General features: G+C 49.3%; 1 protein-coding gene across 1 annotated transcript in view; it reads right to left on the reverse strand.

Moving 5' to 3' along the window:
- DDIAS (DNA damage induced apoptosis suppressor) overlaps positions 1 to 15,051 on the reverse strand; it is a 395,303-nt gene that overhangs the window by 287,144 nt on the left and 93,108 nt on the right. The gene's annotated exons all lie outside the window — the stretch shown is intronic.

A 15,051-nucleotide genomic window follows, 5' to 3' on the forward strand; every position in this document is an offset into this window, starting at 1 on the left:
GCCTCTGGCACCAGAAGAATGCAGGATGCCATGAGGCCGAGCAACCTCAAGAACTCGAATGCCGGGAGACTCTGGGCACGTTGAAACTTGTCCACCATCTGCAGAATGTGATGAACCCTCACCTGGGGAGGCGAACACTGCCCCAGGGATGTGTGGAGCACTGCTCCGATGTACCGGAGTCGCTGGATAGTTGTCAACTGAGACTTCTTTAAGTTGAGGGAGAAGCCCAGCTTGTGAAGGGAGTGGCAGGTGACGGACAGATGATCCAGGGCTTGCTCGGGAGAGCGCGCCCTGATCAACCAATCGTCCAGGTAGGGGTAGACGTGAATCCCCCCTTTCCTGAGATACGCTGCCACCACCACCACCACCACCATCAGCTTGGTGAAGGACCCTCGGGGCGGAAGTCAATTCGAACGGCAGGACCCGAAACTGAAAATGCGAGTCGCCAACCGCGAACCTCAGGAACTTTTTGTGCTTGCGATGAATCGGCACATGAAAGTAAGCATTATTGAGGTCCAGAGACACCAACCAATCCTGAAGTTGAAGGGCCTGGAGGACTTGAGAAAGAGTAACCATCTTGAACTTGTCCTTCCTGAGGAGCTTGTTCAAACCACGCAAGTCCATGATGGGTCTCAATCCCCCGTCTTTCTTCGGGATCAAAAAATATGGGGAATACCATCCCTTGTTCCTCTCCGCTACAGGCACCAGTTCTATGGCGCCTTTCTCCAGCAGGGATAGAATTTCCTGCGCAAGGAGCAAATCCAGACTCTTCAACCGAGATTCCAAAGCGAACACGTTCGCAGAAAAAACATAACTGAGGCTACGAGCGTTGTGCGTCCTACATATAACATCCGGTGATGTCGGCTCTCGACGGAGGCCCTCGAGGGACAGCGTATCGACGTCATCGATGCAGGACACCGAGGCCGAACATTTTTCCGAAGCAGCACAGCTGTGGACATTACGGTCAGAGATGTGCAATACGTCGGAGGACACAATCCCCTCAAAGTGCCATATTGAGAGACGTTCAAGGGAACTGTAAAAGTTTAAGGGAGACCAGCTGCAGAGGAAACCGGTACCACGTGTGTGCTAACTCGAGAGACTCGGGTCAATCCCATGTTAATGAAACTACGGTAACGAGAAGCCTGTAGGAAAACTGCCAAAACAGGTCAAAACGGTCATACAGGAGGTCTAGCAAAATCCCCATACAGTCGAAAGCCTTCGACCTAAGAACTGTAGAGAAAGCAATGGAAGTGAATCCCACATCATGAGAAAGCAAGGGAAGTGAATGCCGCAAGCATAAAGGCAAAGCAGCAGTGGCAAGAGTGAACCCAGAGGAGGGATGCCAGAAAAGAGGTAAAAAGTCTAAAGTCCCAAGAAACAGTGTGTTGACAAGAGTGAACCCGGCAAAGGGATGACCACTATGAACTGTTTGAAAAGACATTAAGAAGTAAGGGGAGTTAATCCCACTAAAGTGAAAAGAATGCCATAGTGAACAGGAGTAGGGAGGCTGATTTTCAAGAGGGGTTAGCGCCCAGAGGAGGGGGACCCAGAGGTGAAGAGCAATCACCTCTAGCGAAATCCAAAGGGAAATTTTGTTTGTTATGATATACAATACAATATGGCATTTATAACGCGCCTATACGCAAGTGTTATAAAGCGAGATGACGCAAGGGAGGGGAAACAGCGGGAGGGCAAAAACAACGATCTTACTAGGCCTAGTGACATTGAGATTGTGCAAGTGCAGGGGAGAGGGGACGGGAAAAGTCAAAGGGGAGTGGGAAGAGGAAGAGCAAGTGCCAGACACAGGATCACAAAAACAAGCAGTGCAGTCAACAGGTGGCAAGTGCAAGTGTTAAAGGTGCAGACACTAGGTGTCAATCAGTGCAGGGTCAGGGACTGTAGGGTTGCAGATACAGACCACAAGTGTAGGGGATACCAGGAGGCAGTGCAGCGGTGCAACTGGGCGGACAGGTACCTGGGCCTGAATTCAGAGGGTAGCCAGGTGACCAGTGCAGTATCAGACAAGAGATCAGCAGGGGAGAGGAAGAGAGAAGGTAGAAGCAAAGAGGAAGGTCTTGAGGTGCTTCCGGAACCAGAAATGGTTCTGCTCAAGTTTCAGAGAGGCAGGGAGACTGTTCCAGAGGGAGGCACCAACCAAAGCGAGAGATCTGCCCCCAACTCATTGCTTGGAGAAGGGACTGACCCTCAAGGAGTTGGAGGTGGAGGAGCAAGGAGCTTGAGTTGGAAGATATTTCCGAAGAGAGAGTTGGAAGTATTGCGGTCCCAGGCCACAGAAGGCCTTGTGCCCAATGCAGAGGGTCTTGAACTTGATCCTTGCTGCCACTGGGAACCAATGGAGAGAGGTCAGGGCTGGAGAGATACGATCCCTGGGCTCGAGGCCAAGGAAAAGTCTTGTAGTCCTGTTCTGGATGAGTTGCAGAGGACGGAGAGTAGAGGCAGGCAGATTTAGAAAGAGGCTGTTTCAGTAGTCCAGCCTAGAGAGAACCAGAGCTCTGGAGACGGTGAGCTTCTGCGGAAAGGTGAGAAAAGGAAGAAAACCTCTGAGGAGGTTCAGGTGGTAGTTTGACTTCTTAGAGATGTCAGAGAAATGAGGAGAGAAGCAGAGTGTGGAGTCGAAGATGACCCCAAGGTTCTTAGCCTCACAGGTGGGAGCAGGAAGAGGGCCCAGAGTGGGCGGCCAGAGTGTGACAGGAAAGGAAGGTGCAGGTGTGCCGATGAGGAGGATTTCCATCTTACTGGCATTAAGGCAGAGATTATTAGCGGCACACCACTCCTGGGTTGCAGACAGACAATGCGGGATATAAGAGGGAGAGGAGGTGGCTGAGGGGAGCCTGAAAGTGAGCCGAGTGTCATCCACTTAACACTGAAAGTTGGAGCAGAGAGCAGCAATGCAGTGGTCGAGGGGTGCCAGGTAATGCCAAGTTAGACCCCTGGGGAACACCACAGGTAGAGCGTGAAATAGAGGAGAGGAAGGACCCAGGTTGGACCATGGAGGGTCGTTCCGAGAGGAAAGAGGTCAGCCAGGCCAGGGCCTGATCAGTGATACCCAGGTTATCACGGAGCCGTTTGAGCAGGATGGCATGGTTGACCGTGTTGAAAACAGAGGAGAGATCAAGTAAGAGGAGGACAGAGGGGTGACTGGCATCAAGGTTAGAGAGCAGGTCTTCACGGATGTTCAGGATTGCAGTTTGCGTGATTCTGGCTGCTCTGAAGCCAGACTGATGGTCGTGGAGACAGCCAGCAGATTCAGTGTGAAGATTAAGCTGGGAGATGGGCAGCTTTTCCATGAGTTTGCCCAGGAAAGGAGTAATAACAAAGTTACTCACCATAGTGACTACCTTACTCCTAGTCTATAGTCCCCTTTCCTCCATACTTGTGGGCATTCCGCCCTTCAGGATGGGACCAAAGCACTTTTGTAAAAAAGCATCAAAAAAATGTTTTTTGTCCTTCTTTTCCGGGGCCACCGCACGTCGTCATAACCCCGCCCTTCTGAGCTCTGCCCACGCATCGCGCTTCAGTCCTTTTCTATCGTCAGGTCTGAGACCATTTAAGCAATAATAGAGGATACTTTCTAGAGGGGACGGCGGGTGAATAGAGGAAAGGGGACTATAGACTAGGAGTAAGGTAGACACTACGATGAGTAACTTTGTTATACTCCTACGTCCCGTCCCCTTTCCTCCATATTTGTGGGAGATTCCCAAGCACACACCACAGGTAGTGCGGGTGGATGGAAACCCCTTTACTGGAATTTCGGAGGTTGAAGGCATTGAATGCTATAGGCTTCTGAAATACATGAGGCAATCCATCGGGAGATCGTTGCTTTGGAAGCCGGTTTCATTTGACAGAGTTGTGAGGAGCTTCTGAGTTCACTTGTTCTAGCGAGGTAAAACTTCAGGGCTCGCCTGACCTCTAAGTTGTGTAAAACTCTCTTGGCATCCGATGTCGTGTTAAGAAAAAAGACAGGTAAGGAAACCGATTGTTGAAATGAAAATCGATAACCACCTTAGGCAGGAAGGAAGGATGAGTGCGAAGCACAACCCTTTCCTTGTGGAAAGTGAGGAACGGATGTTCCACAGAAAAAGCTTGGAGCTCACTTACTCGCCTCGCCGATGTTACTGCGATCAGAAAAGCAACCTTCCAAGAAAGGTATTTAAGATCGGTAGTGGCCATGGGTTCAAATGGCTTATGGCATAATGCGGTGAGGACCACATTCAAATCCCATTTGGGATGAGGGGTGCACACCGGCAGGAAGAGATGAAGAAGGCCTGCAAAATGTCCTTTAATAACCGGATTAGTCAATGAAAAGGAACAACGGTCTGTGGACAGGTAGGCCGCAATGGCAGATAAGTAAGTTCTCAAGACAGAACATGAATGCCCGAAGCTGCGAGGTGAGATACAAAGGATAAAACAGTGTCAACGTAGCGTGCCTGGGGTCAGTTGTTTAGCTAAGCAGCAATGACAAAAACAGAGCCATTTGCTCCTATATTGAACCCTTGTAGATGGTTTTCTGGCCGCTTGGATAATGCACATATTGTCCTCGGACAAGTTAAACTGCGCTAAAGATCTGAATCCAGGCACCAGGCTGCCAAGCTGAATGATTGTGGGGTTGATCGCTCTGGTGAAGGAGGTCGGGAATCAGCGGCAATCTGATCGGAGGAAGAATGAACAGATGCTGAAGTTCCATAAAACAGAATCTGGCTGGCCACCAAGGAGCTATGAACAGGAGAGGCCAGTTCGATGCACTCCTGAGCTTGCAGAGTGACCGATGAATCAGAGGCAATGGAGTAGAAGCATAATCCTTCATGTTCTGCCACGGTATCTCAAGGGCATCTCCCAAAGACGCCGCTCCGAGGCTATCCATGGATGCATAAAGAGGAAGTTTCCCGTTTGTAGAAGTCGCAAAGAGGTCCATTTCTGGAGTGCCCCATTGGCGAATAATGTAGGAGAGGACATCGCTGTTCATTTCCCTCTTGTAACTGGCCGCCGACTGACGGCTCAGTGAGTCTGCAGTTACAGTGATGCGACCCGGGATGTGTACAGCCTGGACCCAGATCTTGTGCTGGATGGCCCAGTCCCAAATTTGTATGGCTAGGTCTACAAGGAGAGGTGACCTGGTGCCACCCTGCTTGTTTATGTAAACCATCGCCACAGAATTGTCTGTGCGAACAAGGACTACCTTGTTGGTGATGGAGGGTTGAAAAGCTTTGAGCTCCAGGGACACAGCCAGGAGTTCCAGATAATTCATATGGCACAGCCTGTCCTGAGGCATCCATAGGTTGAATACCTCGAGGTGACATAGCGTCGCTCCCCACCCCAGAAGGGAGGAGTCCGTGGTCACTGTCACTTGTGGGCAGGGATCCTGAAAGGAGGCCCCCACTGAAAGGTTGTTGGTCGAAGACCACCACTGTAGATCTGCCGTTATGCAGGATGGAACTGGGATTATCTTGGAATCTGGATCCGTTGCCTTAGACCAGAAGCTCTGAAGAGCTAGCTGCGCATGCCTCATCTTCAGACGTGCAATAGGTAGAGCTAGCATGCAAAGTCCATGAGACCCAGAAGTCTTTGGAACCACCAGGCCGTGTGCGAGGACTGGAGAAGTGATGAGACGTGGTTGATGGGTCTGCAATCCTGTCCGCCGTTAGGATCACCTTGGTACTGACCATATTCCAACGGAAATCCAGGAAAACAGCATAGACTATTTCCACCAATTCAGTTTGCTGGGGCAGTGGGGGCAGAGTTGCACTCACCTCGCCTGGGGATTATCAGCGAATTATGCTCCAAGATCCCACCTTACTCCGTGCTCAAAACGTGGCGAAGGTAGACTGAGGCTACCATATCCTTTGTGTACACTTCTTTCTTTTCTTGAACGCTATCCCACACTCTTTTTGTATTAGTTGTAAGGTTTGGCAATAGGTTACTTAGTATAGTCCCTTTTTCATTTGACACAACGCCTCTAGGACTGGCTTATTTTAATTTGATGGTTGACGCTTGCTCCCATCTTAGATTAGGCATTTTCCAACCTGCATACAGTTGAATACTGTGATCACTTGTGTCTTTCTATACTGTTGCCACCATGAGTTCCTTACACTTACCCGCATATTGCTGTTTTGCATTTAGAAAGTGGGTTTACTCACTTGTTGGGGAGCCCACACCTCCTAGCCTGCTTGGTGCTCCTGTTTGAACAGAGTGCTTAACTTACTTGCTAGGAATTGAACGCGCCTTCTTGCATATTGCTGTTTTATTAAAAGTATGCTTCTTCCTCTCCTTTAGGATTGCCAAATCTGCACACAAATACAATTTGTTGCAGCCGTTTAGCCATTTGTCCCTGCCCTCCACCCCATCGCCCGCTCTCTCCCATCTCGCTTCCTGCTCTCCCTCTAATATCTAGGCATTTTACTTGTCTATGTGATTTCCAAATCTGGAATCTGTTGCCAGTGCTGTGTTGTTGCTGCTTAAACCTGGGTGAACTTAAAATTGTCTGCCCTCTAAATGCTGGCATTTCACATGTTTGTTTGAACTCAAATCAGGGTATTTCAAAATCTGCCTCCCTTCTTTGAATCTTATTTAAAATACCTGCTTCTTCTGTACCTGCGTGGCTGCTAGGCCGCCTGATGAGTTCTCTGTGTACTGTTGTGGCTCTCAGTCTGTCCCCCACCCCTGGGTATCCCTCGGTCCCCCATCTCCCTATGGTACTCTACATCTCTCCTATCTATTTTAACTGCTACTCTATTACCCATCCTCGCTCTCTTTTTTCGAAGCCTGGAAGGAAAATGTTTAACAAGGGCCTCCTGGTCTCAAACCCAGGTCTGCCCATTGCCGACACCTATACCAATGCTCTATCCCGGCAGACTATTACTGACATTCCCTTTGTCGTTCCCTGTCCTGAAATAGGGACTTCCCATATGGTTTCTGTCCTTTCCTCTTTTTCCACTTCATCCATTAATGGTGGAACCATATTGAAGTGCTCTTGGCCCACTTCCCATCATCCAGGTGCATCATCAATGTCTATTTGAACGGCACTATCCTGGCCCAGGGCTCTCAGCCCAACCTCCACCTTCTTGATAGGTGTCTTCCTTGTCTCATTAACTGCCTCCCTTCTGCTGCCACCCCCTCCGTCCTCCATCCCCCCTTCATCCTCGCCCCCTCCGGTGGTGGTACCTCATTCCAGTACCCCTCCTCAGAAAACCTTTGGAGGTGGCAACCAGCTTCACTTAGCTACACTCAATTCTCGCTCTGCTGTCAAACACTCCGTCACCTCCTTCAAGACAGACATCCTTGTATTCACTGAGACGTGGTTCAATGCCAGCTCTGTCACTGCTTTTGACACCCTTCTTCCTGATGGCTACAAAATCCTCTCCAAGTCCAGGCTCAACCGGCCTGCGGGCGGAGTAGGCCTGGTCTTCCCTGAATGGATCCCAGCCTCCATTATACCCATTCAATCCTAGGTCTCCTTTGAATGTCTGGTCTGCAAGCTTTGAATCTCCCCTACCCTGTCAATCACGCTAGTTACCATCTACAGGACCCCTGGGCCGATCTCCCTCTTCCCATCGGAGTGGGCCGACCTCACCTCTTCTCTCCGGACTTATACCTCTAAGCGCCTCCTCAGAGACTTCAATATCCATCTTGACTCTACTGATGTGGCCTTACCCTTCTGCAACCTCTGTGACTCTTTCTGCCTCACCAGACAAGCCAACCGCACCAAACACGTCGAATATGCACAGAGGCAGGCGTCACGGGCAAGGGAACAACAAAAGGCACTCAATTGCGAGTACATGGCTTTGCATGTAATGACCCAACCTCTGGCAAGAACAGAATAACTATGCAGGAAATAGCACCAGTGACTGTGGAACGCTGACTGTGCGATACCCAGAGCATGAAGCAACCCAAGCGACGGGGCAGCAGCATGGCAGATAGAGTACACAATCAAGGAGGTTCATATTCCTCATCTGAACCTACCAAGGTGGCAAAATTGTTATAAAAATCCACTGAAACCGGTAGCGTATATTATTGGTATGCGAAGGTTACAAACACGCACTAGGCTAAATAACCAGGATAATAGATTTACAAGTGAAGGCTATCCCCCACTTGCATCTCTCTTTGTTTGCCAAAATGATTCATTTATTTTTCTTTTCTTTCCTTTCCTTTCCAAACAAACTTAAAACATTTTTGTGTTTTTAACAATTATTGATACAGCGGTAATGAATAAAGAACGATAAAAGACCAGTTGTGAATCAATAGAATTTTATAAGTAGTTTAGATAGGGACAACCTCTCCCTGTCTTTCACCCAGATAGGCGGCCAATCACCGCCGACTAGGGACAGTACACCCTCACACACAGGGAAAGTTAAGTCTGTGCAGGGACAGTAATCGATTCGATAGGCTAACCAAATTAAGTTGATGTTCCTCCCTTAACTGTGTTTTCATGATACAGTTACAGCACCAGAGAAGTTAACATGTCCTGTCCCACAGACCACTTTGTTTCTCCCTTGCCATTCTTCCCTCTGGTCCTACTCATTGAGCCGGGCACACTCTGGATGCACTCATCTCTGCTGACCTCTCTCTCTAACTCTTTCATAAGCCTCTTTCTTGATCGGATCATTCTCTCCTCTCCTCTCCCCTGGAGCTCCTCGGCTCCCCAGCTAAGCCTCTGCCTGCAATGCCAGCCTCCTTCTCTGTCCTCAGACCGATGAAGCAAGTGTCAGTAGCCGCCTTTGCCGCCTCTTTTATTCCCCTCTCCTGTCTTTGCTAACCTCCACCTCTCCATTTAAAATACCCTTGACAACCTTGCCCCTGCCATGAGGATCAGCATCAAGCCTGCCTTCAAGTGCAACAGTTGGTATGATTCCAACCTAGCCTCGCTGAATAGCAAGTGCAGAGTAGCCAAACGGAAATGGCTGGCTTCTCGCACTTCCTCTAACAAACTGGCCTTCTGCCTGCTCCAAAGGCATTACAGACTCTCAATCCGGTCTCAGAAACTGGGCCATATTCAATCCTGCACCTCTGGCGCCACCAACACAGCAGCCAAACCTTTTAAAATCTGCAAGGAACTTGGCAATCCTACTGCAGTCTCTACATCCCCTCTTCATTCTGTAAGGAACTCAGGGTGGCAACAGTAAAGACAGACACAAGTGAGCACAGTTCAAGGGTGTTTATTAAACTGTATAAGTAGGTTGGAAAAATGCAGAATCTAAACCTAAATCTAAGATGGGAGCAAGTTACGACCATAAATTAATAATAAGGCAGTCCTCGAGGCGTTGTGCCAAATAAAAGGGCCTATACTAAAAAAGCATATATTGCCAATCCTTACAACTAAATACAAAAACAGTGTGGGATAGTGTTCACAAGAAATAAAGAAGTGTTTACAAATGATAAGTCAGGATGTGGTAGCCAGGGGTATCCCCTCCCCATGTCGTTTTGAGCACGGGACTTGGCGGGACTCATAAGCATAGCACACTCTCAAGCTTTCCAAGCACGAGACGAGGGTTCCGCTATCAGGACCTTCGGTGGTTAAGTCTCTTTTCTACAAAAGTCTCTTGCCTCCAAGGACCTGATGTATTGAAATAAAAAACAAAAAGTGCCTTTCTGATTGTACTTGGGTTATGATTCTTCACCCCTGTGTCCCCCTCTTATGGGCTCAGACCCCTCTTGATTATCAGCCTCTCTCCGTCGGGTACACTCTGGATTGTATTCAAAAGATTTCTCTGTTGCATTCACTTGTCGATGGGGTGCTGGCTTTTCACCCCTCGAACTTCCTCTTCCGCACTCCGACCCTTATTGAATGTTAGCCTCCCTCTGTCGGGTTCACTATGGCCCTCATTCACTACTTTCTCCTTTTGTATTCACAAATCTTTAGGTGACGGCTTTTCACCCTTGGATCCCCCTCTTCCGGGCTCAGACCCTTCTTGAATGTTAGCCTCCCTCTGTCGGGTTCACAATAGCTTGGTGTCCAAAACAATTTCACCTTTCGTATTCACAAGTCTTAATGTCTTTTTAAACAGTTCACTGTGGACATTCCTCTGTTGGGTTCACTCTTGTCAACACACTGTTCATTGGGACTTCACACTTCACCCCTTTCCATCGGCATCCCTCTGTTGGGTTCACTCTTGCCAACTCTTGCCGATCACACAGTTCTTCACTCTTGCCGATCACACAGTTCTTTCCCTTTTCTCACTATGCAGGATTCACCTTCCTCAGCTTTTCAATTACGTGTATGTCAAAGACTTTCGACAGTACAGGGGGTTTTGCTAGTCCCCTGTAGGACTACTTTGACCTTTTCATTCCGCCTCTCCTAGGGTCTTCTTGTATTGGTAGTTTCAACAAACGCAGGATCAAGAAGAGTCTGGATGTTCGGGATTCTGGAGCGGAGGACAGAAGCGGGGCTCGCTAGTAGGTAAGTGTTACGCCTCATTCTGTTCCATCTCTCTCGGCTCACTCTTCTCACCTTACACAGATTATTTCCTTTATGTTTATACTTGGAACCAGCTGCAGCCGTCTAGGCTTCTGGGCTACGCGGAATGGAAGGCTAGCCACGCCCCTACCTCTTCTGACCGCATATCCGGAATCCTCGCCTCAGACACATTGCGTTGCTACTCTCATTCCGATTCTGGTTATGCTCCGTAAGTACGCCTATCCTACTCTGTACAACTATCTTGGAAAACCTTGTTTACCTTCTTTCCCGCTATTTCTTTTCACGTCTTACCCATTATTTTCCTTTAGCCGAACTGCCATCTACTTGTTTACTTCCATTCGCAGAAGCCGTCATCCCAAACTGGGTTTCGACGGAAGGCTTTAGGTACGGCGCGTGGCAGTGACATTATTGCTTTTCCTGTTTCGCATGTTGCAATCTTAACATTTGTGCTGCGTTTCCAGGCGAGTTCACTTTAAGACTCAGACACTTCCCGCGTCTGTAAGAGATCAGCTATCCTTAGTCTTCCGGTTTGGCATCCCTGCTGGTACGTTCTTACAAAGGCTCTTTAATCCATCCTGAATAGAATAATTAGAGCTCTCCATAACTGATAAAACTGACCTCTTTACTACCTCAGGTATTTGCCCAGTGATTCCGTCTCCTCCTCCAACGGATCACGCTTTCTTTGTATCCTAGGGTAAGCCATTCTTTATTCAACTCCCTTTCAGTTTCCATTCCTCTTGATTTCTATAATTAACCATCTTACTCTCTGTCCATACCATCCCAGATTTCATCCTGGTAATCATCCTCATCAGGGTACAATTCACGAGTCAACAGCATCCCAGAATTCCAGCTGCCTTCCGGAGTCATCGTACTCAAGCAGCACTTCCCAGGGTTTTTTTCCCCTTCGGGCGTTTTCCCTGCAGACTCCACTCTGTTCCCGGTTCATCGAGCGGGACCATTGAGGGGTTTCTAGGCGAAACCTTATTACTTCAAAAACACAGACCAGGCCTCTGTGTGAAAGAAAGAAGCACTAAGGTGGGTGGAAACTTGCGTGCTGAACCCTGAGCCATATTGTTTAATCCTCAACGTATGACAGATCTTACAGTAAGCGAATGCTAACGGTGTTCTTGTTCTTGCAGGTAATCGGGCCCGGAATGCAGAGGAAGATTCCAACAGACCAGCAGAGTAACGCAAAGCATGTTCTCCAGCTTGGGCGTGACTTATATAGCCTGCAGGTATCCCAGGTGCCCCCAGGCTTGACCACACCAAACATGCTAGACCGCATGGCTCCGTTCGGGAACGGAGCCATGCGGGGGCATCCATATTGTGTAAATGCTATTGTGAGTTCCAGTTCTCTGACTTCCATATGAGCCTGGCGCGAAAAGCGCCAGGACTGCCTCCAAGAGAGCCTTGGGGGACATGATGGCGCCCTTGAGGCCATGATGGAAGACCGTGGTGAAGCCCAGATGGCCTGACTGCCAAGGCCAGGGGTCATGACAGTACCACAGTAGCAAACGTCTCTCCCTGTTCTGATTATCATTGTAGGAGTGCTCCATGTACCATTGACATCTGCTGCAACACATGCAGACTATGTTTGCAGTCTTACGATTACTTTCACTGAGGCTTCGCAGATCTGGGGAGGAAAGGGCAAGGCCGCTTCTCTCCTTGCCAGCCTTTCGGTTATAGCCGCCTTTCTCCTCCTCTTGGACTGCCATGCTTGGATAGCTGTTTCGTTGTGCCGTCTGCCTTGCTCATATTGTGCTCTTGTGCTCTGCCTTTTATTCCTGTGGGAAGGGGAAAGGGCTGTCCGGTGTGTGTGATTCTGGTCAATTGCCTGACTTTGCCTGACCCTTATGTTGGGACAGGTCAGGTAAATGGCTTTGGTGTTAGTCTGTTTTTCGTGGTGTACGAAAGGGTTTGTGTTGGAAAAAGGGGGGGGGGGGGTTAGAGTGTATGAGTATCCTACGTGGTAGGATGGGGAAAAGGTGGGGATATCACGTCTCACCCATCGTCGTCCTTCTTCCACTCCCCTAGGCCCCCTCATCCAGGTGATCCTCCCTCACTGGTCCACCCCCAGGAATTGGATCCAATAGCGATGGCCGTGCCCTGGCCATCTGGATGACAGATCCCTGGGGACTAGTAAGTGAGACACCTTCAGATTTCTCACAGTTCCCTAGCCCTCTGCATGGCTTTGGCTTCCCACTTCTGCAACTAAAACTCAAGACATCCTGTCCTCACTCCCCTCTTCTCCCATCACCCCTCCACCTGCACTTAGGCCTCCCTTGGCCCCTCTCTCTCCTTGCCTCCTTCCCTCCTCCTCCTCCTCCTCCTCCTCCTCCTCCTCCTCCTCCTCACCCATAGCATTGGATGAGGTCACAAAGACTGTCTGCTCTATGAAAGTCTCCACCAAACAGATGCTTCCTGCTCTTCTAGAACTATCAAGGACAATATTGCCGCCCTCTCTTCCCCCTTTGGAGGAGTTCTGCAATCACTCTTTTGCCACTGACTCCTTCCCATTACCTCTCAAGCACTCCCATTGTGCTACCCTCCTAAAAAAGCTGTCTGCGGACCCGTCCTGCCCAGCCAACTACCACCCTATCTCTACCAACCGCTTCTTGGGCAAACTCTTGGAGAAGTTAGTCATCTCACAATTAATCCAACACACTGAATCTGTTGGCTGTCTCCACGACCACCAGTCTGGCTTTAGAACATACAGAGAAACTGCTCTCCTGAACACCCGTGATGACTTGCTCTCAAACCTCGACTCCAATTCTCCTTCGGTTCTCATCCTCCTTGATCTGTCTTCTGCCTTTGACACACTCAATCGTGCTACCCTCTTAAATCAACTCCATGATATACTGGGCATCCTGGATTGGACACTGGCGTGACTAATCTCTTACCTTTCTAATCAGCCCTCCCAGGCTCAGATGGGCCCTTTTCTCTCCTCTACCTCACTCTCCACATACAGTATCCCTCAGGGCTCTATCCTCTCGCCGTCGCAGTTCAATATTTACCTTGCCCCTCTTGCCCACCTGATTTCCACCATCTCTCCTCACTTCCAGTGTTATTTGGATGACACTCAGCTCTCCTTTAAGCTTCCCTCCTCTCTCATTCCTGACTGACTGCTATTCAGACATGGTGTGATGCTAACGATCTCGGTCTTAACGCCAGTAAGACCGAGATCCTTCTCATTGGAACTCCATCCCCTTCATTCCACCCCTTTTCTCTAGCCGCCTGCCCTGGGCCCAGTCCCCTCACCCTGTTGTGAGGCAAAAAACCTGGGTGTCATCTTCGACTCCTCTATCTCCTTCTCACCTCATATTGCTGACCTTGCCAAGAAGGGTCACTTTTAGCTTCAACTCCTCAGAGGCATTCTCCCTTTCCTCCCCTTGCCCACAGAAACTCAAAATGTCCAGAGATCTAGTTCTCTCCAGGCTGGACTACTGCAACAGCCTCTTTGTCAATCTGCCTCTTTCCTCCCTCTGCCTTCTTCAACTAATCCAGAATAGGACTGCAAAACTTATCCATGGCCTCAAGCCCAGGTACCGCATCTCTCCAGCCCAAGAATCTCTCCACTGGCTCCCAGGTGGCTCTAAGGATTAAATGCAAAACCCTCTGCATCACCCACAAGGTTTTCTGTGGCCTGGGGTTGCGCTACATCCAACTTTCTCTCCCTAAATATCTCCCTGCTTGAGCCCTTTAGTAGCTCAAACTCTCTGTAAGTCAGAAGTTTCTCTAAGCAGAGAGTGGGGAGGGGGGAGGTAGATGTCTTTCCACAGCGGAAGCCTCACTCTGGAAAACCGTCCCTGCCCCTCGTAGACTTGAGCCGGATCGCCTGAAGTACTGGAAGCTTCTCAAGACCTTCCTCTTCTCCTCCTTCCCTCTCCCCCTTCCTTGGTAATGCCCCTCCTGCTGCTGCAACTGGCTACCTGATCCCTTCTGAATAATACAGGGGGGCCAGGACACATCCCTCCCCCGCCCCCGTTTGACTAGTCTGCCACAGAACCTCCTTACTAGCACTTGCCTTCAGGCACCCTTCCCTGACCAGACTACTGAGTCTGAGGCACCCCCTCCCATCTTCGTACTACCTGACCCTTAATCCTTACCCCCCCAATGCACTTGCCTTCCTGGCTCCCCTTAGCACTTACCCAGCCCCTGGGGCCTCCCTCCCCCTTTTCCCTTACCTGCCCCTGCCCCCCTGCACTTCATGTTTGCTACATTTGCACGATCCGAATGCCACAAGGCCTAGTAGGACCATTAATGTTTTTATCCTATGTTCCCCCTCCCCCTATAGTCTTGTGGTGCCTGTAAACACTTTCTGCTGTATAGGCGCCACACAAATGTTCAATAAATACATATAAAATAAACAAAATACATGCTATAATTGTTAGTAGGGGTATAATGCTTGGTTTATCACATACCATTTTTTTTCTTAAGAAGGTGTGGGCGCTTCTTTTAGCCATTTGGTTGGGGCAGGGAACGGCAGGTGGGTTATTCCTCCATTTAGGCTCCTAGTAGATAGATCTGTTTTCTTTTCATACTTGTCTTTATTGTGGTTGCTTTTAGGTATCCCACCCTTTGAATGAAACATTTATGATTTGTACTGTGTTACTTCAAGTGTA

The sequence above is a fragment of the Ambystoma mexicanum genome, chromosome 7q, assembly GCF_040938575.1.
Source record: "Ambystoma mexicanum isolate Mex_15411 chromosome 7q, UKY_AmexF1_1, whole genome shotgun sequence".
Taxonomy (NCBI): Eukaryota; Metazoa; Chordata; class Amphibia; order Caudata; family Ambystomatidae; genus Ambystoma; species Ambystoma mexicanum.